Source organism: Equus asinus, chromosome 2 (assembly GCF_041296235.1).
Source record: "Equus asinus isolate D_3611 breed Donkey chromosome 2, EquAss-T2T_v2, whole genome shotgun sequence".
In the NCBI taxonomy this organism is placed as follows: domain Eukaryota; kingdom Metazoa; phylum Chordata; class Mammalia; order Perissodactyla; family Equidae; genus Equus; species Equus asinus.
The window spans coordinates 112,649,818-112,675,113 of record NC_091791.1 but is presented as its reverse complement, the minus strand read 5'-3'; positions in this window follow the sequence as shown (position 1 = coordinate 112,675,113).

The window sequence follows — 25,296 nt, the reverse complement described above, 5'->3', positions numbered from 1 at the left end:
TTAATTTGGAGGGTTTTAGGATGAGATTTAAACCAGTGAACTTTGGGTCGAGCAGATTGCCCTCCACAATGTGGGTGGTCCTCTCCAGTTGATTGAAGGCCTGAGCAGAACTGAAAGCCTGGCTTCCCTGAGCAAGAAGGAATTCTCCAGTAGACTTCCTTCAGCCTTTGTCTGTACCTGCTCTCCTGGGTCACCTGAAGGCCCAGATGGTAGATTTTGGACTTCCTAGACTCCATGATCATGAGCCAATTCCTTAGAATAAATCTCTTTATATATATTCTATTTATCTATTTATAGACTTATATTTATATGACTTTATTTCTGGTAGCAGAGAGAGTACTAATAGTCTATAGCATGATCTGGTGATAGAGATATGCAAAATGTCACCATTGGATAATCCTAATCAAACATTTATAAGAAGCAAGGATTTGGGTGACCATGTATATGATACTTTGAAGCATTTTTGTCAAACTAATAAGTATAATGAGATTGGCCGTTTGCTCCTAACATCACTGGGCAAAGTAGGGAAACAAAAGGATGAGCTCAGGAATTCACATTCCCAGCTCAAGGGCTGAATAAATGCCCTGAAAGCTTCTATGTCTGCCCTGAAAGAAACCCTTATCTCCAGTAGTCCTGGAGCTGAGGTTGCTGAAAAGCCAAACCCAGAATCTCATCCCATGAGTGGCTGATTTACAAGGCGCGTTGAATTCCCAATCTTGCAGGGTATCTACTGTTCCTTCCTTTGGGAAGGAATGGAATTGTGCAAGTTAGAATGGAGGTATGTGGGAAGACCCCGAAGAAACTGGGGACATTGAGCCCCTAAATTCTGATGAGTCTTCTTTGTCAGCAGAAACAGCCTGTCTACCATCTGAAGGGATTAACCCTGCATTGCCAGAGGAAACTGTAATCGCCTCCCTGAGGCAATGGCCATACAAGATAATGCTGATTTTCCTCAGGATCCCCATTTCTCTCCCTCATACCAACACACACACACATACCCCTCTTTGCTTCTAGACCTGTAACTAGACTCAACCTTGGATCAAAGCCCTGCCACCCTCTGCAGACAGCTACTATCCTTTTGAGAGACAGCTCTTGGCCTGCTACTGGGCTTTAGTAGAGGCTGAATGCTTAACCATGGGGCTCAATGCTACCAAATGATCTGAGCTGCGCATCATGAACTCGGTGTTATATGACACACCAAACCAAAAAGTTCAGTGTACACAGCAGCACTCTATCATCAAATGGAAATAATATAGATGTGATTGAGCCAGAGCAGGCCTTAAAGGCACAAGTAAATTACATGAAGATGTGGCCCAGATGTCCATGTTCCCTACCCCTGCTACACTACCTTATCTCTCCCAGTCTGCACTATGGCTTCATGGGGAGTTCCCTACAACCAGTTGACAGAGGAAGAGGAAACAGGCCTGGATTACAGATGGTTCTGAATGATATGCAGGCATCACTTGAAAGTGGACAGCTACAGCACTACAGCCACTTTCTGGAATATCCTAAGGACAATAGTGAAGGGAAATCCTCCCAGTGGGCAGAACTTCAAACAGTGCACCTAGTTGTTCATTTTGCTTGGAACTAGAGATGACCAGACATGAGATTAATACTGACTCATGGGCTGTGGCTAATGGTTTGGCTGGATGGTCTGGGACTCGGAAGGAGCACAGTTGTAAATTTGGTGATAAGGAAGTCTGGGTCAGAGTTATGTGGATAGACATCTCTGAACAGACAAAAAATGTGAAGATGTTTGTGTCTCATGTCAATGCCCACCAAAGGGTGACCTCAGCAGGGGAGGGTTTTAATAATCAAGTGGATTGGATGACCTGTTCTGTGGAAACCGGTCAGCCTCTTTCCCCAGCCACCCTTGTCACTGCCCAATGGGCTCATGAACAAAGTGGCCATGATGGGAGGGATGGAGGTTATGCATGGGCTCAGCAACATGGACTTCCACTTGATGAGGGCTTGGTGAGTCAAGGAGTCGAAAGAAAGATTTCTTGGACTCTCAAGGTCTGGCAGTAGTGCTCCTTTATTCAGAGAATAGCATGGGGACAGGACCCATGGGCAATAAAGAGCTGCAGGCATGGGGACATGACCCACGGGCAGTAAGAGCTGCAAGGTGTTGAGGTTAGAGCTAAATTTATAAGGCATAGGTATGTGAGTTATTTCTTTACAAGATAAAGGAAAGATCATGAAAAAAATTGTTAAAATGGTAGCAGTGTGGGTGGGGTCTGTTTATTGGGTGGTCCTATAACTTTAGATAAGAAATCAGATCGGATTAGGTCAGGATGTCCTATGCTTCCGGAAGATGATATAGATCACTATGTAGGGCAGGGCACCTTGGACTTCTCTCCCTGGGACAGCCTTGATTCTCATCACAATGGCAGGTGCCCAATCGGCCAGCAGCAGAAACCAACAGTGAGTCCCCAGTATGGCACCATTCCTTGGGGTGGTCAGCCAGCTACTTGGTGGCAGGTTGATTACACCACACTGCTTCCATCATGGAAGGGGTAGCGTTTTGTTCTTACTGGAATAGATACTTTAGACATGGATTTGCCTTTCCTGCACACAATGCTTCTGCCAAAACTGCCATCTGTGGACTTAGAGAATGATTTATTCATTGTCATGGTATTCCACACAGCCTTGCTTCTGATCAAAGGACACACTTTACAGCAAATGAAGTGTGACTATAAGCCCATGCTTACAGAATTCACTGGTCTTGCCATGTTCTCCCATACTAAATCAGCTGGCTTTATAGAAGAGTGGAATGGCCTTTTGAAGACTCAGTTACAAGGCCAGCTAAGTGGCCAGATGCCCAAGCACCAGGTGGGGTAATGTTTTTCAGAAGGCTGCATGTGTTCTTGTGGGGGACTGGAATTGGTCACCCCAAGATATGCCTCTTTGACATGAGGATTATTTTGGGCTGGTTACTTTTAAAAAACTGCAAACAGGAAAAAAACTCTGAAAAGTAGAATTTACTTACCTTTTGTTAAGAGACATTTACATTTGTAAAGGAAATCTCCATCTATAAAGATGTCTCGGGGCCAGCCCAGTGGTGCAGCGGTTAGGTGTGAACATTTCGCTTTGGCGGACTGGGGTTCGCTGGTTCAGATCCTGGGTATGGACATGGCACCGCTTGGCAAGCCATGCTGTGGTAGCCATCCCACATAGAAAATAGAGGACGATGGGCACAGATGTGAGCTCAGGGCCAGTCTTCCTCAGCAAAAAGAGGAGGATTGGCAGCAGATGTTAGCTCAGGGCTAATCTTCTTCAAAAAAAAAAAATTAAAAAAAAACAGTTGTCTCCCTCTCTGTACCGGGAAGAAGGCGGGATGACCTTATCTCTAGAAACTCTTATCAATGTAGAAGGCAAGGACTTAAGTCTGCATAATAATCTTACTCTTGTTTACTGTACTTGTCTGGTAATCTCCCGTAACTGACTCCCCCCTCCCCGCCCCGACTCCCACATGCTCCTTTGTCTTTAGCTGAAGATGATATTTAAGGTGGTGGTTTCAGCCATTTTGACAAGTTGCTCAGCTTGCCTGAGCCTCTGCCATGTATACATGTTATAAAGCTTTGTTTAAGTTTCTCCTGTTATTCTGTCTCATGTGAATTTAATTCGTTCTCCGGCCAGAAGGCCCCAGAGTGGGTAGAGGAAATGTCTTCCTCCCCTACATTCTAAAGCATCCAGTAGCAAAATTTTTACTTTCTGTCCCCACGACCTTATCCTCTGCTGGTCTAAGTTCCAGAGGAAGGAATGCATTCACCAGGAGACACAATAATGATTCCATTGAACTTGGAGTTAAGACTGCCACCCAGCCATTTTGGACTCCATATGTCTCTGAATCAATAGGCAAAGAAGGGAGTTACGTGGCTGGCTTGGGTGAGTGATCCTGATTATTAAGGGGAAATAGGACTGCTGCTCTATACCAGAAGCAAGGAAGAGTGTGTCTGGGCTACAGGAGATCTCCTACAGTGCCTCTTCGTGTTACAATGCCTTGTGACTAAGGTCAATGGAAAATTACAACCCAATCCAGTCAGGAGAACTAATGGCCCAGGTCCTTCAGAAATTAAGATTTGGGTTACCTCACCAGGTAAAGAACCATGACCGCCCGAGGTCATAACAGGCTGAAGGCCAAGGGAATATGGAATGGGTAGTGGAAGAAATAGTTATGAATACCAGCTGCAGCCACATGACCAGTTACAGAAATGAGGACTGTAATTTTCATAAATATTTCCTCCCTATTTTGTTATGAATGTGTTTGTGTGTACAGGTATGTGTATCCTATTGGTTCTGTTTCTCTGGACAATCCTGACTAATATGGTCTGTTAATGTGGTGAATTTCATTCTTTACTTTTCAAGTGTTGAGCCATCTTTATCTCAGGATAAGCTACACTTGATCATAATATATTACTCTTTTTAATATTCCCATGTTCAATTTGCTAACATTTTATTGAGGATTTTTGGATCTATATTCGTGGGGCTATTGGTCTGTGGTTTTCTTCTCTTGTACTTGTCTTTTCTGGTTTTCTGATTTATATTGCACTGATTCCTGCTCTTATATTTCTTACTTCTGCCCTTCTCCAGCTCCCATGGAAAGACCAAACACTATCAAATATCAGACTAAACTGCAAAAGCTCTGCTGTAATTTGCAGCCTCACTGCCAGTTATTCTGAAACAGGTTTGGGGATGTGTGTCTCCCAACGTGAGCCAGTGTAATGTGTGCCAGCCGCGGCAGGGGTAGGTGGGAATGCGGGCAAAGAGCAGCTTTCTGCCCTGGTGTCAGGCTCTGAAAAGGAAAGTTTAGAAAACAGATTGAGCAAATCTTTCTTTAGGAGAGCCTTTCTAAGCATCGTTGGAATCTGGCTTGAAAACAATACACTTAATAACATTTTAAATTTCCTCATATTTTGCCAAAGGTTGTAAACTAAGGAAGGTGCTGCTTCGGGTGGGAGATTTGAGGCTCAGCAGATTGGCCCTGGAGTGATTCTCTCCTGCTCTGACCTCCTGGGCCTTCTCTGTTTTTCCAGCCTCGATGGCCAGAGGCCCCAGAGCTGTCATCCACGTCTGCCTCACACTGGACATCTGCCTCAAGAACCACTCCAATTAAAAGGGCAGGAGGCTCCCCCGTGGCTGCTTACCAGGTCCCGTGTGGACTGATACCTGATACCTGGCCTGGGGAGGGATAAACTTGCTTTCGCCCACAACTACATGTTTAACAGGTCTCCGAGTGTTTATTCACAGTGTTCCTGGTTGGTTGGATTTGAGTTTAAACCGTTGACAGGAAATAATGCCTTCCGGCCTGATAGCCCAAATTCATCCAGAGCCTGAGGGTGGAAACTCAGACTATGCTTTCCAGGTTGGTTCACCGTCCCTATAAATAAGCATAATGTCTTGATTCATAAAGACCCACTGCCTCCAAATAGCTGGAGCTTGAATCGACGTCCTTAATAAACACCCAATGCAGCGGAAGCAGCCCTCTCAGCACTGGGGTTCTTAGTTCCCTCTGGCTGCTCTCAGCCACTCGTGACCCAGGGTGGACAAACAAGTCCCCCGGCCCAGCCTCTAGGCCCACAGGAAGCTTCAAGCCCACAGATCTTTGTGCATGTGTAACTAGCCAGGCAAAGGCCACCGCAAATTCCCATACACTCTGCTTAAGGAATAGCTTGGGAGAAATGGCCCTAAAGAGCTTAATTAGATCCAAGGATGGGAACTGCCTAATGAAATCAATAGGTCTTTTGTGTGGTGAGAAAAGAGAGCAGTCAGGGCCCCGAGAGGTTCGGGGCTGTCCTGCTTCAGTGCTGGCCGGTGTGGCAGGGGACGTCCCACCCTGCTGTGGATGGAGAGCCACACCTGACAGGCGCCCTGCAGCAGACCGCCCCCAGGATTTGCTGCTGGGGGCTTTGCGTTGGTACCTGAGCCATCCTCATCTACATGGCACCTGCAGGCCCAGCTCTAGCACAGCCTGGCCATGCTAGGAATGGCGTGTCTAACCCTGAAGCTGAAATTCCATTCCACTATCTTGTCCTGTGCTCCTGTCATCTGTTTCCAGAGACAAGGGAGGGTCAGAGAACCCCCTGGGGCCACTGAAATGCATTTGATCTGCTGTTGACAACCTCAGTCACAACGGCAACTAGCCCCCGCCGTGATTAAAGGACAATGCCACAAAGGAGAGGTGGGCATGGCTGCACCGGCTATCAGCATACCTTTCATTTCAGCTTGAAGCAGACTGACCAGGGAGTGGTCTTGTGGCCCTGGGAGCTGTCTATGTACATGGCATTGGTTTCAAAGACAAGATTCTTTTTTTCTTTACTTTGTTTTGTTTTCGCCTTGATTGTTAAATACATGTCATTGCCTGCTCTGCTTTTCTCATGGGAAATGCTGTGACCTATTTATGAAGATAAACACAAAAACAAACACAGGCAGAAGGGGACATCCAAGGACACCTGAGACTGTTTAACTTGTGCTTATGACTAAGGGGAAGTGGGTTCTAACCTGGCCACCTTTGATGTGTGTTGGAAGGTAGCCCTGGGCAGCCAGGCCAGTCACGCAACGACATTTCTGGAGGCCCAGGCGACCCTCCCTAATGGGGCCCAGGAGATGGCGGTGCTGGGAAGGGCTCCTGGGATTCCTGCTCCATGTCCTCACGCTCAGCCCGGGCAGGCAGCCGAGCAGCCCACCAGGTGGGGACAGTGGTCGATTGTCTGGTTGAAAATGAGCCTGCAGGATTGTGTGTCCTGGGGAAGGAGATCAGCGTCTAATCTCCGCCCGCAGTGACCGGGGCACCTGGATCCCTGTCAGAATTGCTGCTCCCAGGTTTCCGGCTGAATGGCCCAACAACGCTTACATCCCCTGTGCCCCTGGAGTGGGTGCTTGAGAGACCCACACACCTGAAAGCAGAGAGGGCTCTCGGCGTGTTATTAGACCCCAGGCCGCGGGGCCCTGCTTGTCCCAGGCAGGCTGTGGACAGGTATGCACCAACAGACACCCAACACCACACAAGGGGGTGGTGGGGGACATGCACACACACACTGGTCTAGGCTGTGCTTCTCACAGGTACAAAGCCACTTGCCTAGAGGAAACTTTTCACATCTGCCAATAGTGATCATTACAAAGATAATGATGAAAACAATCTTCATTACAAAGATAATGATGAAAACAATCTACGGGTAGCTGGGTTTATTTTGAAAGAAAATGAAGCTCATTCCGGGGCACCAACCCCTCTCCTATAGGTCTGAGCAATCCAGCTCCAAAGACCACGGATCTTTTGTGTGGTGAGACTATTCTGGAACTTTTCAGCAGTCATTAGAGCTCAGTTACAATGGCTGAAATGCACCAACAAAGCAGAAAACACTCAACCTTGTGGGTGGCAGTTGTGTCCTCCGTAGGCCCAGGAGTCCTGGTTTGGGGGCGTCATCTGAGGATGCCAACAACACTCAAACGCCATGCCCACTCCCGCCTCCATGGGGCCACAGTTGACACTGCCAAATTAACTCTGAGTCCTAACAGATGCTTGGATTTTATAACTGTTGTTCCTGGACCCCGGACAGCCACTGGCTTCTTTTTATTTTCTCCAGAAGCCCCAGATTTTTGTCCTCAGAATGATTCGTGTCTCTAATTCTCAGTTCATTTGGTGCTGCCTGCCCCTCTAGGTTGTGCTTCTCTCCCTGGCCCACCCAGGGCTGCCCGCTGGCCAGATGGATGGAAGGGAGCCCCAGGCCCACGCCCCTTGCTCACACAGAAGCACAGAACCTCCTCCTTGCTTCCCTCCACGTCCCTGTCCTGCTCGCCTGCCTCCCCATTCTCTGCTCACCCTTTAGATGTGATGACTGCGATGGTCAGGCTGACTTTTGAATCCCAGGGCTTATTCCAGGACTTGGTTTTGCTTTCCCTTACTCCCTGGCTCCATTCTCCTTGGCTGCACTGGGTCACGTATCTCCTCCCTGTCTCCCCAATCCCCTCTCCTATCCCCTATCTGTTTAGTCCAGCCCCAGGACCCCCACCCAATGTGGTTGGCTCTCCCTTTAGGCATGAAGCCCAAGTTTCTCCTCAGTCTCTTTTGCTCTATTTTTTGGTTTTAGTGCATGAAATGAATGACCAGTGAAGAGACTAGTGAGGCTAGCTTAAGACCTTACAGCAGAATCACACTTTTACAAGTCTTCCCCCATGTTAAATCAAACGCCCCTCACCCCTCACTGGATGCATGTACAGTTTACTGCACGAGAGTGGAGTTGCACCGCACACGCAGCAGGCTTACCATTAACTGGGTAGACATTTGATGGACCCATAGTGATTTCTGTTTGCAGACTTCCTGCCTTATTTTTGAGCCGATGATTCCTCCCACATCTTTGTCCTTGAGTAGCAGCATCTGGTAAGTTCCCTTCTTACCAGTTCCCTGGTAAGAGCCCTTCACAGCCTTGAGGGCTCCCGTGGAGTCCCTAGTTTCTACCCAGGCCTGTCCTAAAATCTAGGTAGACACGGTACACCAGGGGAACTTACTTGAAACAGTGGTGAATAAAATGACAGAGATTCCCTCCTCTTCCTGGGCCAGATATGCAAACTTCCCACCATCTCCCATCACCTCCCAAGTTCTCCAGAAACTTACTGCTCCAGAGACCATCAGTAGGCTTATATTCTGCTTCTTACCTGGGTCCTTCCCATTGGCTTTTTTGCACTCAGATCTCTCTCTCCATTAAAAAAACACAACAGAATGAAACTGCCTTGTTCTCACATCTTCCAGCTACTGCCCCTCTTTCTTTTCCTTCACAGCATCCGTCTGGAATTTGTCTTTTTGTGTCCGAGTACCTATTCCCCAGGCATCAGGATGCTGCCTCTGTCGAACACCGCATTCTTACAAATGCCCACGCCTGTTTCTGAGCTCTCCATTGTCTCCCATTGCTCTGCTGCCCAGTGTCTGCGCAAATACCACTATTTTAATTACTCTGGCTTTGTCAAATGGCTTAATGTCTGATAGGGTGAGGTCTTTGATGATCGTATTCAAAGTCAACTTGGCTGTTCAAATTCCTTTACTGTTTCATATGAATTTTAGAATCAGTTTTCCAAGATGAATCAAAGAACCAAAGAATTTAAACTGAAATTGTACTTAATATACATGTTTATTTGCAGGGAAATTGACTAGATCTCTACAATATGGAGTCTTCCTATGTATAAACTGTGAATATCTAATTCTTTGTTTTCCTCTTTTATGTCTTTCAGTGTTTTGTAACAATCTCCATGAAGTGTGCACATTTTTGTCAGGTTTATTTCCGGAAGTTATATGCCTATGTTTTGCAATTGTGAAATTTTAAATGTTACATTTCTAGCTACTTATTGCACATTTAAAGCAACATTATTGATTTTTATAACTTTATGTTGTATCTATACGCCTTTCTTCACTGTCTTACTAATTCTATTATTTTATCATTGATTGTTTTCTCATTTTTTTATATAGGTGATCATATCATCTGTAATTTTGTCTACTTTTCTAATTCCTATTCTCAGCTTAATGCATCATTTAAGAACTCCAGTACTATACTAAATAGTAGTGGATAATAGGCTTTTTTTTTTCACTATTAAATATGTTGTTTGACTATTAGATTTGCTGTCTGCAGTAAGTTTTTGATAACTACTAGTTGTTGTTTTCCAGAATTTTCCTTTTATGTTTAGGTGTTATAGGTTTTTCTTGTGACTGGGGTTTAAATTTCATTAAATGCTTTGTCTGTGTTTTTTCAGAGGTCCTTACGATTTTTCTCCTTTAACATATTAATAAGATGAATTATAGCTACGTTTATTCTAATGTCAGAACCATCTTTGCATGCCTACTATAAAAGCTTGACTTGGTCATAACAAATTATTATTTTAGTACACTACTGGACTAGAATTGCTAATGTTTCCTGTGGGATTTTTACAATTATATTCCTAAGTGAGGTTGTGGAGATTTTCTTAGGGAGACTACCTAATTTTTATTTTAATCCAGATTATATTTGCCTCAAAAATGAATTAACAGATTTACTTATTTCCTATTATGTGGAAACCTTGTAAAAATAGAGATCATCTGTTCTCTGAAAATTCGATAAAAAATACCTTAAAAAAAATCAGTGACAGGTTGTGGATTGCCGCCTGATTTTTCTTAATTATTATTGATTTATTCAAATTTTCCATTACTTTTGTCAATTTTGGCAATTTATGTTCTATATTTTGTTTATCTTTTCAGAAGTTTTAACACATTGTTCATCTCTTTCTTGATGAAAAAAATTCTTCTGTATCTGTAGTTATTTCCTTTTGTAATTGCCAGATTTTTTTTACCTTCTTTTCCAATTGGTTAGTCCAGATAAAGGATTTTTAAAAAATCTTATTAGTCTTTTCAAAGAACCTTTGGTTTTACGAATCATCTCTATTGTCTGTGCTCCCTGGCCCCAATTTTCATTTACTTAATTAATTTCCACCTCTTTATCTATTCTAAGCTCTTTTTTTTCAGTCTTTCTGATTTTCTACTAAATATGTTCAAACTGTAAGTTTTCCTCTAGGTATTATTTTGGCTGTATTTCATATTTTTTGATAGGTAATAGTTTTATTTTCATTCTGTTGAAAAATTATAATTCCATTATGATTCTTTTTTAATCCATGAATTATTTAAAACTATGGTTTTTAGTTTTCAAACAGAATATTTTCAGCTAACCTTTTTCTGTTGATTTCTAATTTTATTGCCTCATGAAGAGGGAATGTAGTCTGCATGATGTTGGTTATTTGGAATTTGTTGAGATATTTTGTGGTCAAATGTGTGATCAATTTTCATAACTTTTCTGTGTGCTTTTTGTTTGTTGGATACAAAGTTATATCAAGTTTTTAATTATATTATTCATTCTATAGCCTTTCATATTTTTCAGTCTAGTCGGTATTTCAACTTTTGAGAGGTTTGCTAACATCTTGTTTTATTTATTTATTTATTTATTTTATTTTTTTGACGAAGATTAGTCCTGAGCTAATTGCTGCCAATCCTCCTCTTTCTGCTGGGGAAGCCTGGCCCTGAGCTAAGATCCGTGCCCATCTTCCTCTACTTTATGTGTGGGGCACCTACCACAGCGTGGTGTGCCAAGCGGTGCCGTGTCCACAACCGGGATCCGAACTGGTGAGCCCCGGGCCGCCGAAGCAGAACGTGCACACTTAACTGCTGCGCCACCAGGCTGGCCCCGCTAACATCTACTATAATTATGGAGTTTATTTTTCTCTGTAGGTGTGTTGTTCATTTTATTAATATTAATTGTAACTCTTTGTGTCTTTTAACACTTTTACTTTTGCTTTTTAAATTTTAGTTTGTGTGATGATATTTCTATTCTAGCTTTCCTTTTGTTCATATTTGCCGATTTTTAAATTAACTTGTTTGTTACTCCATTATTAAGTTTTATGAGTATTTTAAGTGTCCTGGGCACTAGTTTTTTTGTCAGATATATATTTTGTAAATATTTTCTCCCATTCTGTGGCTTGCCTATTCATTTTCCTTGTGGTGTCTTTTGATGAGCAGAAGACACAAATTAAGAGGAAGTCTAATTTATTAGTTTCTTCTTTTGTTGTTATTACTTTCTGTTTTGTCTAAGACACCTCTGCCTACCTTCAAGCCATGAAGATATTCTATTACTTTTTCCTCTAAAAAATTTATAGTCCATTTCAAATCAATTTCTATGTGTGGTATAAGACAAGGATCAAGATTTTTTCTTTTTTGTGTATAGATATCCAGTTATTCCAGCACCATTTCTGAAAAGATTTTTTTTTACCTTTTGGATTACTTTGGCAACTTTGTCAGAAATCAAATGACTGGATAAAAGTGTGTCTATTTTGATCTTTTTTCTGTTCCGTGAATCTATCTGTGGATACTTAGGCAAGTAGGAGACAGTCTTGGTTACCGTACCTTTAAAAGAAGTGTTGGAATCAAGTATTATAAATCATACAATTTTGTTCTTCTTTCCTCAAGATTTCTTTGGCTATTCTAGTTACATGACATTTCCATATATATTTTAGAATCAGCTTGTCAATTTCTTTCTGGAATTTTGAGAGAGATTACATTGAATCTGTAGATCAATTTGGAGAAAATCAATGTGTTAGCAATGTTGAGTCTTCCGACATGTGAAACTGGAATATTTCTCCATTTGGTTAGATTTTTAATTCCTCTCAGCCATGTTTTGCAGTTTTCAGTGTGGAGGTCTTGCATGTCTTTTCTTAAATTTATTCCCAAGTAGTTTATGTTTTCTGATGATATTGAAATGAAATTATATTTAAAATTTTAGTTTTCAGCTGTTTGCTGTCACTGATTTTTGTGTATTAACCTTGTATTCTGTGAATTTGCTAATATGCTTGTGATTTTTAGTGGTTGATTTCTAGGCTCTTTCAGGATTTTCTGTGTAAACAACAGGATCACCTGCATGACATTTATGTCTTTGACTTCCTGTTCTTGCCTCCTGGTAGAGGTCTAGGTTCTCCAACACAATGCTGAATGAAATGGGATGGTAGGCCTCCTTGACTTTTCCTGATGTTAGGGAAAAAGCGTTCAGACTTTCATCATTGAGTTTAACGTTAGCTGAAGGCTTTTCATAGATACTTTTTATCAGATTAAGGAAGATCTCTTATGTTGCTCAATTCTGAGAGTTTTGATATGAATAGGTTTTAAATTTTGTTAACTGTTTATTCTGTATCTGTTAAGATAATTGATTTTTTTCCTTCTTTGGGAGAGTGGATCTGTTAACATGTTGAATTAAACTGATTGATTTTCTAATGCCACACTAACGCTGCATAACTGGGATAAACTTTAGTAGGTCATTATGCAGTATCCTTCTTATGCATTACTGGATAATATATTGTTAGGCGTTTTTGCATCTATGTTAATGAAGAACAGTGGATTGTGATTTTCTTCTTCTTTCTTTCTTTTGTAATGTCTTTGTCAGGTTCTTATTTGTATTAGGGTTATGCTGGTTTCATAAAATGGGAAGTGCTTCTTTCTCCTCTATTTTCTGAACAAGTTTGCATAAGATTAGCATTGTTTATTCCTTAAATCTTTGATAGAATTCATCTGTGAAACCATCTGGGCCAGAGTTTTCCTTATGGGTAGAATCCAGTTTCTTTAACATAGAGTTATTTGGAGTTTTTGTTTCATCTTGTGTTAGTTTTTCTCGGTTGCATTTTTCAACGAATTTGTCTATTTCATCTAAGTTGTTGAATTTTTTGGCCTAATGCTGGCTGCTCATCATATTCTCCTCTTATATTCCTTGAATGTTTGTAGGATTTGTAGTGATGTCTCTTCTTTTACTCTTGATATTGGTATATTGTTAACCTGTTTTTTGCTTTCTCTCTCTCTCCCCTCCACAAATTTAGCTGGCATTTATCATTTTGTTGATATTCTCAAAGAACCAACTTTTGCCTTTAAAATTTTTCTCTATTATTTTCTATTTCATTCATTTTTGCTGTTTATTTCTTTTTTTACTTACATTGCTCTTATTTTTCTAGCTTCTTAAGGTGAAATCTTAGATCATGGATTTAAGATCTTTTTTCTTTTTTAATATAAGCTTCTAAAGCTGTAATTTTTCTCTAAATTCTGTTTTAGCTGAATCCCAAATTTGAATGTGTAAGGTTTTTTTATCATTCAGTTTGACATATTTTGAAATTTTCATTGTGATTTACTCTTTGACCCATGGATTATGTAGAAGTATATTCTTTGTTGCCAAATATTTCGAGTTTTCCTAGCTATCTTATTTGTATTGATTTTCAATTTAGTTTCATAGTGATCAGAGAATATATTCTATATGATTTAAATCCTTGTAAATTTATTTAGATTTGTTTTATGACCCAGCTTATAGTCTATCTCAATGAGTGAACTATCTGAACTTAACAAGAATGCAGTTTTAGGTATATTGTTCTAAGAATATTTAGATCAAAGTACCTGATAGGTTATTCATGTCATTCATCTCTTTACTGATTTTTTTTGTCTTGTTTAACTACTCCTGAGAGATAAAATTTTCAGCTTTGTTTGTGAAATTGTCTAATTTTCTCTTTAATTCTGTCAATTTTTGCTTCCTGTATTTTGAAGCTCTATTATTAGGGCTATGCATATATATGATTTTATTTCTCCTAATGAATTGTTGTGATGTGCCCTTCCTTATTGCCGATAATACTATTTGTCTTGTGTTCTATTTTGTCTTATATTAATACAGCCATTCCAGTTTTACTATGCTTGCTGCTTGATGGTATATCTGTTTTCATCCATTTACTTTCAACATACCTGTGTCTTTCTATTTAAATTGTATCTCTTATAGACGGTTTTGCTTTTCTATCCATTATGACAATATCTGTCTTTTATATAGTGATTATTCCATTCACATTTGTTGTTATGGTTGAATTTGAGTCTACCATTAATTGCTTTGAGTTTGTTCCTCCTGTTTTTTTTTCTTTTTTCTTAAGAAGATTAGCCCTGAGCTAATATCTGCAACCAATCCTCCTCTTTTTGCTGAGGAAGACTGGCCCTGAACTAACATCCGTGCCCATCTTCCTCTACTTTATATGTGGGACGCCTGCCACAGCATGGCTTGACAAGCAGTGCTTAGGTCCACACCTGGGATCTGAACTGGTGTACCCTGGGCTGCCAAAGTAGAGTGTGTGAACTTAACCGCTGCCCCGGCAGGCTGACCCCTGTTCCCCCTGTTTTTGTTCCTCTGTTCTTCCTCTCTTGTTTTTAAAAGTTATTTAAATATTTTTTACAATTTTTTTCAATTTATCTATTGGCTTTTAGCTATACCTCTGCATTTTTACCTGCTTATTTAGGGATTACAATATACATTCTTAACTCTTCACAGTTTACTTTCTATTAATATTGTACTGTTTACATAAAATGTAGACACCTTGGAGTCATGTAGATCCACTCTCTGTTTCTCTCTCTTTTATTTTATGGTTGTCAGATATGTTACCTCTACATACATTATCCCAGAAGACATTGTTATAATTTTTTTTTTGGTGAGGAGGATTGCCCTTGAGCTAACATCTGTTGCCAATCTTCCTCTTTTTGCTTGATGAAGACTGCTCCTGATCTAACATCCATGCAAATCTTCCTCTATTTTTGGTATGTGGGATGCTGCCACAGCATGGCTTGATGAGTGGTGTGCAGGTCTGTGCCTGGGATCCGAAACCACAAACCCCAGGTTGCCAAAGTGGAGCAAGCAAACTTAATTACTACACCACCGGGGCAGCCCCACAACATTGCTATAATTTTTGCTTTAGAGAGTCTTATGTATTTTAAAGAAATTAAGAGAAACCGAGTGTTTATATTTACCCATAAATATACCATTTCTGATGTTCTTCATTGCCTCCTAAAGATTCAGTTTCCATCTGGTGTCATTTCCCTTCAACCTGTAGAGCTTCCTTAAGCATTCCCTCTACTACAGTTTTGCTGGCAATACAGTCTCCTAACTTTCCTTTGTCTTCAGATGTCATTTTTTTTATTTTGTTCTTGAAAGATATTTTAACTAGATATTAAGTTCCAAGTTAACCATTTTTTCTTTCAAAACTTTTAAATACCCTCTGGTCTCCATAGTTTCTTATGGGAAATCAGTGATAATTCAAATATTTTTTCCCCTGTATGTGTCTTTTTTTTCTGGCTTATTTTAAGATTCTCTATTTAACAAATTGTTTTTCAGAAATTTGGTTCTGTTGTACCTTGGCTTGGTTTCCTTTGTGCTTGTTTTTCTAGGAGTCCACTGAGCTTCTTGAATCTCTAAATTTATGTCTTTTACCAAATTTATGAATTTGGGGCTACTTTTCTTTTTTTGTAGAAACCATTAAAAATTTTTAATTGTGAATAAATATATAGAACATAAAATTTACCATCTTAATCCTTTTTAAGTGTACAGTTTAGGTGTTAAGGTCATGTCGTGTAACCATCACCACTATTGTCCAGAGAACTCTTTCATCTTGCAAAACTGAAGCTCTTTTATATCCTTTAAACGATAACTTCCCATTGCCTCCTCCCCTCAGCCCTTGGAAACTACCATTCTACTTTGTTTCTGTGAATTTGACTATTCTAGATATCTGTGTAAGTGGAATCATACAGGATCTGTCTTTTTATGACTGGCTTATCTCCCTCAGCCTAATGTTCTCAAGCTTCATCCATGTTGTAGCATGTGTCAGAGTCTCCTTCCTTTTGAAGGCTGAGTATCATTCCATGGTATGTACATACTGCATCTTGTTTATACATTCACTCACTGATGGACACTTGGGTTGTTTCCACACATGGCTATTGTGAATAATGCTGCAATGAACATGGGTATACAAATATCTTTTGGAAACTCTGCTTTCAGTTCTTTTGGGTACAGGCATACCTCTTTTTATTGCACTTTGCTTTATTGTGCTTTGCATATATTGCTTTTTCAAACAAATAGAAGGTGTGGCAGCCTTGCATCCAGAAAGTCTATCAGCACCATTTTTCCAACGGCATTTGCTCACTTCACGTTTCTGTGTCACATTTTGGTAATTATCGCAATATTTCAGACTTTTTGATCATTATTGTATTTTTTGTGGTGATCTGTGCTCAGTGATCTTTGATGTTACTATTGTCATTGTTTTGGGGTACCATCACGAGCCATGCCTATATACGACACTGAACTTAATAGATAAATATTCTGTGTGGTCTAACTGCTTCACTGACCAGCCATTCCCTCATCTCTCTTCCTCTCCTGAGGCGTCTCTATTCCCTGAGACACAACACTATTAAAATTAGGCCAATGAATAACCCTACAATGCCCTCTAAGTGTCAAGTGAAAGGAAGGGTCACACATCTCTCACTTTAAATCAAAAGCTAGAAATGATTAAGCTTAGTGAGGAAAGCATGTCAAAAGCTGAGATAGGCCAAAGCTAGGCCTCTTGTGCCAGCTAGCCACATTGTGAATGCAAAGGAAAAGTTCTTAAAGGAGATTAAAAGTGCTACTCCAGTGAACACACAAATGATAAGAAAGAGAAACAGCCTTATTGCTGATATGGAGAAAGTTTTAGTGGTCTGGATAGAAGATCAAATCAGTCACAATGTTCCCTTAAGCTAAAGCCTGATCCAGAGCCCTAACTTTCTTCAATTACAAAGGCTGAGAGAGCTGAGGAAGCTGCAGAAGAAAACTTTGAAGCTAGCAGAGGTTGATTCATGAGGTTTAAGGAAAGAAGCCGTCTCTGGAACATCAAAGTGCCGGGTGAAGCGGCAAGTGCTGACGTAGAAGCTGCAGCAAGTTCTCCAGAAGGTCTAGCGAAGACAATTCATGAAGGTGGCTACACTGAACAACAGATTTCATTGTAGACGAAACAGTCTTATAGTGGAAGAAGATGCCATCCAGGACTTTCATGCCTAGAGAGAAGTCAATGCCTGGCCTCAAAACTTCAAAGGACAGGCTGACTCTCCTATTAGGGGCTAATGCAGCGAGTGCCTTTAAGTTGAAGCCAGTGCTCATTTACCATTCTGAAAATCCTAGAATTATGCAAAATCCATTCTGCCTGTGCTCTATAAATGGAACAACAAAGCTTGGGTGACAGCCCATCTGTTGACAACATGCTTTACTGAATATGTTAAGCCCACTGTTGAGACTTACTTCTCGGAAAAAAGATTCCTTTCAAAGTATTACTGCTCATTGACAATGCACCTGGTCACCCAAGAGCTCTGATGGAGATGTACAATGAGATCAATGTTGTTTCCGTGCCTGCTAACACAACATCCACTCTACAGCCCATGGATCAAGGAGTCATTTCAACTTTCAAGTCTTATTATTTAGGAAATACATTTCCTAAGTCGATAGCTGCTATAGATAGTGATTCCTCTGATGGATCTGGGCAAAGTAAATTGAAAACCTTCTGGAAAGGATTCACTCTTCTGGATGTCATTAAGAACATCGGTGATTCATAGGAAGAGGTCAAAATATCAACATCAACAGGAGTTTGGAAGCAGTTGATTCCAACACCTATAGATGACTTTGAGAAGTTTAAAACTTCAGTGGAGGAAATAACTGCAGATGTGGTGGAAATAACAAGAAAACTAGAATTAGAAGTGGAGCCTGAAGATGTGACTGAATTGCTGCCATCTCATGATAAAACTTTAACAAATGAGGAGTTGCTTCTTATGGATGAGCAAAGGAAGTTTCTTGAGATGGAATTTGCTCCTGGCAAAGATGCTGTGAAGATTGTTGAAATGACAACAGAGGATTTAGGATATGACATAAACTTAGTTGGTAAAGCAGTGGCAGGGTTTGAGAGGATTGACTCCAATTTTTAAAGGAGTTCTACTCTGGGTAAAATGCTAGCAAACAGCATCACTTGCTACAGAGAAATTGTTCATGAAAGGAAGAGTCAACTGATGCAGCAAACTTCACTGTTGTGTTATTTTAAGGAATTAACAAGGCAAACTGTCAATTTCTAAGTCTAAATTAAACTAAGACAACAATGAAGTTTGCTGCATGGATTGACTCTTCTTTTCATGAATAAACTAATGCAGTCACTATAGAAAACGGTATGGAGTTTTCTCAAAAAATTACAAATAGAAATTCCATATGATCCAGCTATTCCACTTCTGAGTATTTATGCAAAGAACATGAAAACACTAATTCGAAAAGATATATGCATCCCTATGTTCACCGCAGCATTATTCACAATGGCCAAGACTTGGGAGCAACTCAAGTGCCCATTAATGTATGAACGGATAAAGAAGATGTGGTACTTATAAACAATGGAATACTACTCAGCCATAAAAAAGATGAAATTGTGTCGTTTGTGACAACATGGATGGATCTTGAGGCTATTTTTCTAAGTGAAATAGGTCAAACGGGGAAGACAAATACCATGTGATTTCACTCACATGTGGAAGATAAACAAACAAAATAGATACTGGGAACAGATTGGTGGTTATCAGAGGGGAAGGGAGTGGGGAGAGGGTGAGAGGAGTAAAGAACACATATGTATGGTGACAGATGGAACCTAGAATTGGTGGTGAACACAACACAGTCTGTACAGAAGCCGAAATATAATGATGTACACTTGAAATTCATACAATCTTATAAATCAATGTGACCTTGATAAAATAATAATAATAATAATAAAAAGAAATTACTTCAGCCACTCAGCCTTTGGTAACCACCATGCTGAGCAGCCATCAACTTCAAGGCAAGACCCTTCACCAGCAAAAAGATTTTGACTTCCTGAAGGCTCAGATGATGGTTAGCAGTCTTTAGCAATAAAGTATTTTTTAATTAAGGTATGTATGTTGTGGGTTTTTTTGACATAATGCTATTACACACTTAATAGACTACAGAATAGTGTAAACATGACTTTTATATGCACTAGGAAGCCAAAATAATTGTGCTATTCACTGTATTGTGATATTTTCTTTATTGCGGTGGTCTGGAACTGAAGGCAGTGTATCTCTGAGGTATGCGTGTATATACCCAGAAGTGGAATTGCTGGGTCATGGTAATTATATTTTTAATTTTTTGAGGAACCTCCATAATGTTTTCCACAGCAGCTACACCATTTTACATTCCCACAATACAGTATGCGAAGTTTCTGATTTTATCACATCCTCAGCAATACATCATTTCCTGTTTGTTTTTTCTTTTAACAGTAACCATCCTAATTGATGTGAGGTGGTGTCTCATTGTGATTTTAATTCACATTTCCCTAATGACTAATGATGTTGAGCATCTTTTTATGTGCTTGTTGGCTGTTTGTATATCTTCTTTGAAGAAATGTCTATTCAAGTCCTTTGCCCGGTTTTTAATTGGGTTGTTTGGTTTCTGTTGTTGAGTCGTAGGAGTTCTTTACATATTCTGGATATTAACCTTTTATCAGATACATGGTTTGCAAATATTTTCTCTCATTCTGTAGGTTGCCTTTTCATTCTAATGATTCTGTCCTTTGTACAGAAGTTTTAAATATTGATGTAGTCCGATTTGTTTATTTTTCCTTTGTTGTCTGTACCTTTGGTGTCATATCCAAGAAACAATTGCGAAATCCAATGTCATGAAGCTTTTCCCTTATGTTTTCTTCTAAGAGTTTTATAGTTTTAGGTCTTATGTTTAAGTCTTTGATCCATTTTGAGTTATTTTTGTATAAAGCATAAGGTAAGAGTCCAACTTTATTCTTTTGGATGTGGCTATCCAGTTTTCCCAACACCATTTGTTGAAAAAGCTGTCCTTTTCCCATTGAACGGTCTTGGCATCCTCGTAGAAAAACATTTAACCATATATGTGAAGATTTATTTCTGGGCTCTCTATTCCATTTGTCTATACGTCTGTCTTTATGACAGTAGAACCCTGTTTTGGTTCCTGTAGCTTTGTAATAAGTTTTGAAATCAGGAAGTGTGAGACTTCCAACTTTCTTCTTCTTTTTCAAGATTGTTTTGACTATCCTGGGCCCCTTGAGATTCCATATGAATTTTTCTATTTCGGCAAAAAAATGCCACTAGGATTTTTATAGAGATTGCATTAAATATGTAGATTGCTTTGGATAATATTGACATATTAAAAATATTTTCTTCCAATCTGTGAACATAGGATGTCTTTCTATTGATTTGCGTCTTCTTTCATTTCTTTCAGCATTTTGTAGTTTTCAGTGTACATTCTTTCACCTAGTTGGTTAAGTTTATTCTTGAGTATTTTATTCTTTTTGATGCTATTGTAATTTGGTGCTTTTTGATGTATGTAAATGGAAGTGTTTTCTTAACTCCCTTTTCAAATTGTTCATTGTTAATATACAGAGACACAACTGATTTTTTTGTGTTGATTTTATATTCTTAAACTTTGCTGAATTTGTTTATTCTAACAATTTTTTGGTGGAATCTTTAGAGTTTTCATCTCATCTACGAACAGAAATAATTTTACTTCTACTTTTCTAATTTGGATGCATTTTGTTCCTTTTTCTTGTTTAGTTGCTCTGGCTAGACTTCCAGTACTGTATTGAATAGAAGTGGTAAATGTGAGCATCCTTCTCTTGTTCCTGATCTTAGAAGAAAAGCTTTCAGTCTTTGACCACTGAGTATGATGACAGCTGTGGGCTTTTCATATATGGCCTTTATTATGTTGTTAGTTCCCTTCAATTTCTAGTTTTTTGAATGTTGGTTTTTTTTTTAAGTCATGAAAGGTATTGAATTTTGTGAATTCATTTTTTTGTAACAATTGAGATAATCATGTTGATTTTTCCCCCTTTATTCTGTTACTATGGTATATAACATTGATTTTCATGTGTTGAACCATTCTTGCATTCTAGGAATACAGCTCACTTGGTCATGGTGATAATACTTTTAATATGCTGTTGAATTCTGTTTGCAAAAAAAATACTTTTTGTTGAGGATTTTTGTATCAATGTTCATAAGGGATATTAGTCTGTAGGTTTTTTTTCTTGTAATGTCTTATTCTGCCTTTGGTATCAAGGTAATGCTGGCCTCATAGAATGAATTTGGAAGTATTCTCTCCTCTTCAATTTTTTGTAAAACTCTGAGGAGGGTTGCTGTTAATTCTTTTTTTTTTTTTTAAATATTTGGTAGAATTCATCAGTGAAGCCATTTGGTCCTGGGCTTTTCTTTGTTGGGAGACTTCTGATTACTGATTCAATCACCTTACTAGTTATAAGTCTGTTCAGATTTTCCATTTCTTCATGATTTAGTCTTGGTAGGTTGTGCATTTTTAGGAATTATCCACTGCATCTAGGTTATCTAATTTGTTGGTGTACAATTTTTCATAATACTCTCTTAAAATCCTTTCAATTTCTGTAAAATCAGTTCTAATGTCTCCTCCTTCATTTCTCATTTTAATTATTTCTGTCTTCTCTCTTTTTTCCTTAATTTAGCTAATTTCATTGATCATTTCAAAGAAACAACATTTGATTTTGTTGATTTTCTCTATTATATTTCTATTTCCTGCCTAGTTTATCTCTGCTCTAATCATTATTATTTCCTTATTCTGCTAGCTTTGGGTCTGGTTTGTTCTTATTTTCTAGTTCCGTAAGGCATAAAGTTAGATTGTTGAGTCCAGTTTAAAATATCTTTAGCTGTGCTGTTTTGAACCGGCCACATGCATGCGTCTTTCAGGGGTCACTTTGGGATTTGGGTAGAGTTTATACTCCAAATCTGGGCTCCCTGTCTCTGGATCTCTCATTTCTGGAGTTCCAACAGCTGCAGTTGCCGCAAATTTTGTTCTCTGGTACTTGGACCAGAAAGACTGAAGATTTAGACTAAATGAGAAACTCCTTCTGTCACGTTTATCTCCCCACTGCAATCTTCTTGATTTTGTTCACACTAAGTGCCTCCAGGTCATTGTTTTCTTCTCCCCATTGCTTATAGTCATTATCTGTAGGATGGACACATCCTGTGCATCTGCTGAGAGATCCCGACTCAGGACCATCCACAGTACCAGAGCAGAAGCAGTCATAGATACTGCAGGCCTCCATTCTCTGTGAGGCAGAGAGAGGTCCCAGAAGTGAATCATTGGGCCGTCACCTCCCTCAAGGTGTTCCCACTCCAGATATGGGGCTGGGGAAGCGGGAAGAGACAGACCTCAAGTAAGGCTTTGGAGTGAACTGGGGCTGGTCTTGCTAGAAATGGTTTCCTCATGTGACAATTAAATGTCAGTTACCTTCAGGGCCATTCTGTTCAGCTGTGTAGTTGTACTGTGCCACAGGTGTCCAACTGCAAGGCAAGTTGGACCTGAAATCCAGCCCATACCACACTTGCCAAGCCATGCCGTGAACTGCTGCTGCCCAGAGGGGGCACCTTCTATGATCCACGCAAAGGCGCTGTCTAGCTCACCAGCACAGATGAGCTTGCTGTCCCCCAGTACATCCTGACTGCGAGGGAGTAAATATGCAAGGCACGCAGTGTGCAGCCCCAGCTTGGGACCCCAGCGCTGCTGCAGGGGCTGCTCCAGGTGGCTAAGAGGTGGCTGCTACAGCCCTCCATCCTGCCCACTTGCCCCAGTTCCCCCTGCCCCCTTCATCCCAGCCTCAGAGCGTGCTGTGGGGTTGGCAGAGACAGACGCTGCAGGCTCTCAGAAGGGAAAGCAGGAGAGCGAGTCCAGAGGTTGGCAGGGAACTGCCAGGGGCGGGCCCTGAGAGGACATCCTCCTTAGCAATGTGGGAACCTCCTCTGATGAGTACAGGGATGGGATCATTGGACACCAAAAGGGTGCAAGGCAGGAGAGAAAGAATTAGAACCAACTAAGTCTTCCCACTTAGTGAGGGCTTCCTGCTGCTGCCCCAGGTGCATACCACGTCTCATTCATCCTTGGAGCTGGTGCTTCCGGTCTCGCTCTACTTAGGAGTAAACTGAAGCTCACCAGTGTGAGGACACTTGACCCAAAGCACATCTCTAGTAAGTGGCAGGGCCAAGATTTAGACCCTGGTCTGCCTGTTTCCCCAACACCACCACGGCTTTGTGTGGGTCCCATCCAGCCTGGCTTTCCACTAGGTTGTGTGGGGGAAACTGAGCCTGGTGGGCTCTGCTTTCAGTCTTCACTGTTGCATACCCAGAGTGAGCAGCTGCCTTCAGGCCACCTGGGTGTGTGGGGAACGAAGCAGGTGTGGCGCTGGGAGGGACCCAAGCCCATGTTCAATCTGCCTGGAGAAATCGGTTACAGCAATGGAAAGGGCACACGATTTCTACACGAAGAACCAAACCACAGAGGTGTTTCTATGGAAGAGTCACGTTGACAGTATCGATTGCCAAACAAGGATTTAGCAACACGATGGAGGGAAGTCCACAGGGCTGGCATCAAACAGCACATTCAAGTAACACAAAAAGTGGCACAGGGGAGCAGAGGGGCTGCCATCGAGTACCCATGATGTCCCTTCGGAGGGTTGTTCAGCTCTAGCTGCCCATTAGGACCCTCTGGGGAAATTTAAAACACCCCCCCCCCGCCCCCCCCCCCCCCCCCCCACACACACAAATCTAGGCCCCGTTTTCTGGTCTCTTGCTTTAATTGGTCTGGGTGGATCCAGCCGGGTGTGTTTTTGAATTTCATGATTCTGATTCGCATTGAAGATTGAGCGTCATACCCACGGGATCACGCCACCTGCCCCGGGTCTGCTCCCGCCCCTTTTCCTGTGGGACCATCTGCCTTGGTGGTGGCAGCAGACCAGCAAGAAGCTGTGTGACCTCAGGCAGGCTACTCACCTCCTGGTCTAGAGAGGGGAGTTCTGGCCCAGATGAGCTGTGAGTTTCCGCCCCAGGGTAAAACCCAGTGAGGTGATGCCTTCCTGAAGGGTGGGATGGTGAGGCTGCCATGGCAGCTGGGGCGCCGCCTGCTCCCCAGGCCTGGAGGACTGAACACTGGTATCTCAGTCTGCTCAGGTGGACATAATGAGGCACAGGCAACAGAAATCTGTATCTCACAGTTCTGGAGGCGGGAAGTCCGAGATCAAGGTGTTGTCAGGGCTGGTTTCTCCTGAGGCCTCGCTCCTTGGCTTGCCCATGGCCGCATTCTCCCTGTGTCCTCCCATGGTCTTCCCTCTGTGCATGTCTGTGTCCTAATTTCCTCCTCTTATAAGGACACCAGTCAGATTGGATAGGGCCCACCCTACCGACCTCATTTTAACATAATTCCCTCTCTGTGTGAACCGTTTCCTCATCTCTTCTGTTATTGGTGGACTTGAGCTTGTTTCTGGTCTGGCTCTGAGGAACTTTGTCCCCATGAACATCCTCGTCCTGTCGCTGAGAGCACTTGTGCACCGTGTCTGTTGGAAATATGCCCGGGAGTGGAATTGTGGGTGCAGGGGGCGTTTCTTCACTTTAAGCTGCCACAGACGTGTTTCCAGAGTGGCCACGGTGCTGCTTTTCTCACGGGCAGAGGGAGAGCCCTCTGCGTCCAGCCCTCAACAATACTTGGGATAGTCAGACGTGAGAACAACATGCCCACGGCCCCACACGCCCCACCAGGGGCCGTGAGCTCCTAGCTGCGGCCACGGGCTCTGTGACCCAGGCCAAGCCCTGGCCTAAGCTGTCATGTCCTCATCCACACAACGAGAGAAGTGTAAGGATTCGGTGAGACCACATCCCTCGCAGTATTTTGTATGATGTGCTGCATGCTCAGAAACCACCGTTATCATCATTGCCCCCTTTCTAATGCATGTCATCTGTGATACATCGAGCTGATGTGTACGGAGTACCTGCTACATCCCAGTACTCTCTCATCCCAGGAGGTAGGCCCTGTGAGTCCCTCTGCTTTACAAAAGAGGACACCCAGGCTTGGAAGCTGGCTGGCCTTGCCTGAGATTGCACCACTGGAAAGGGGCAGAGCC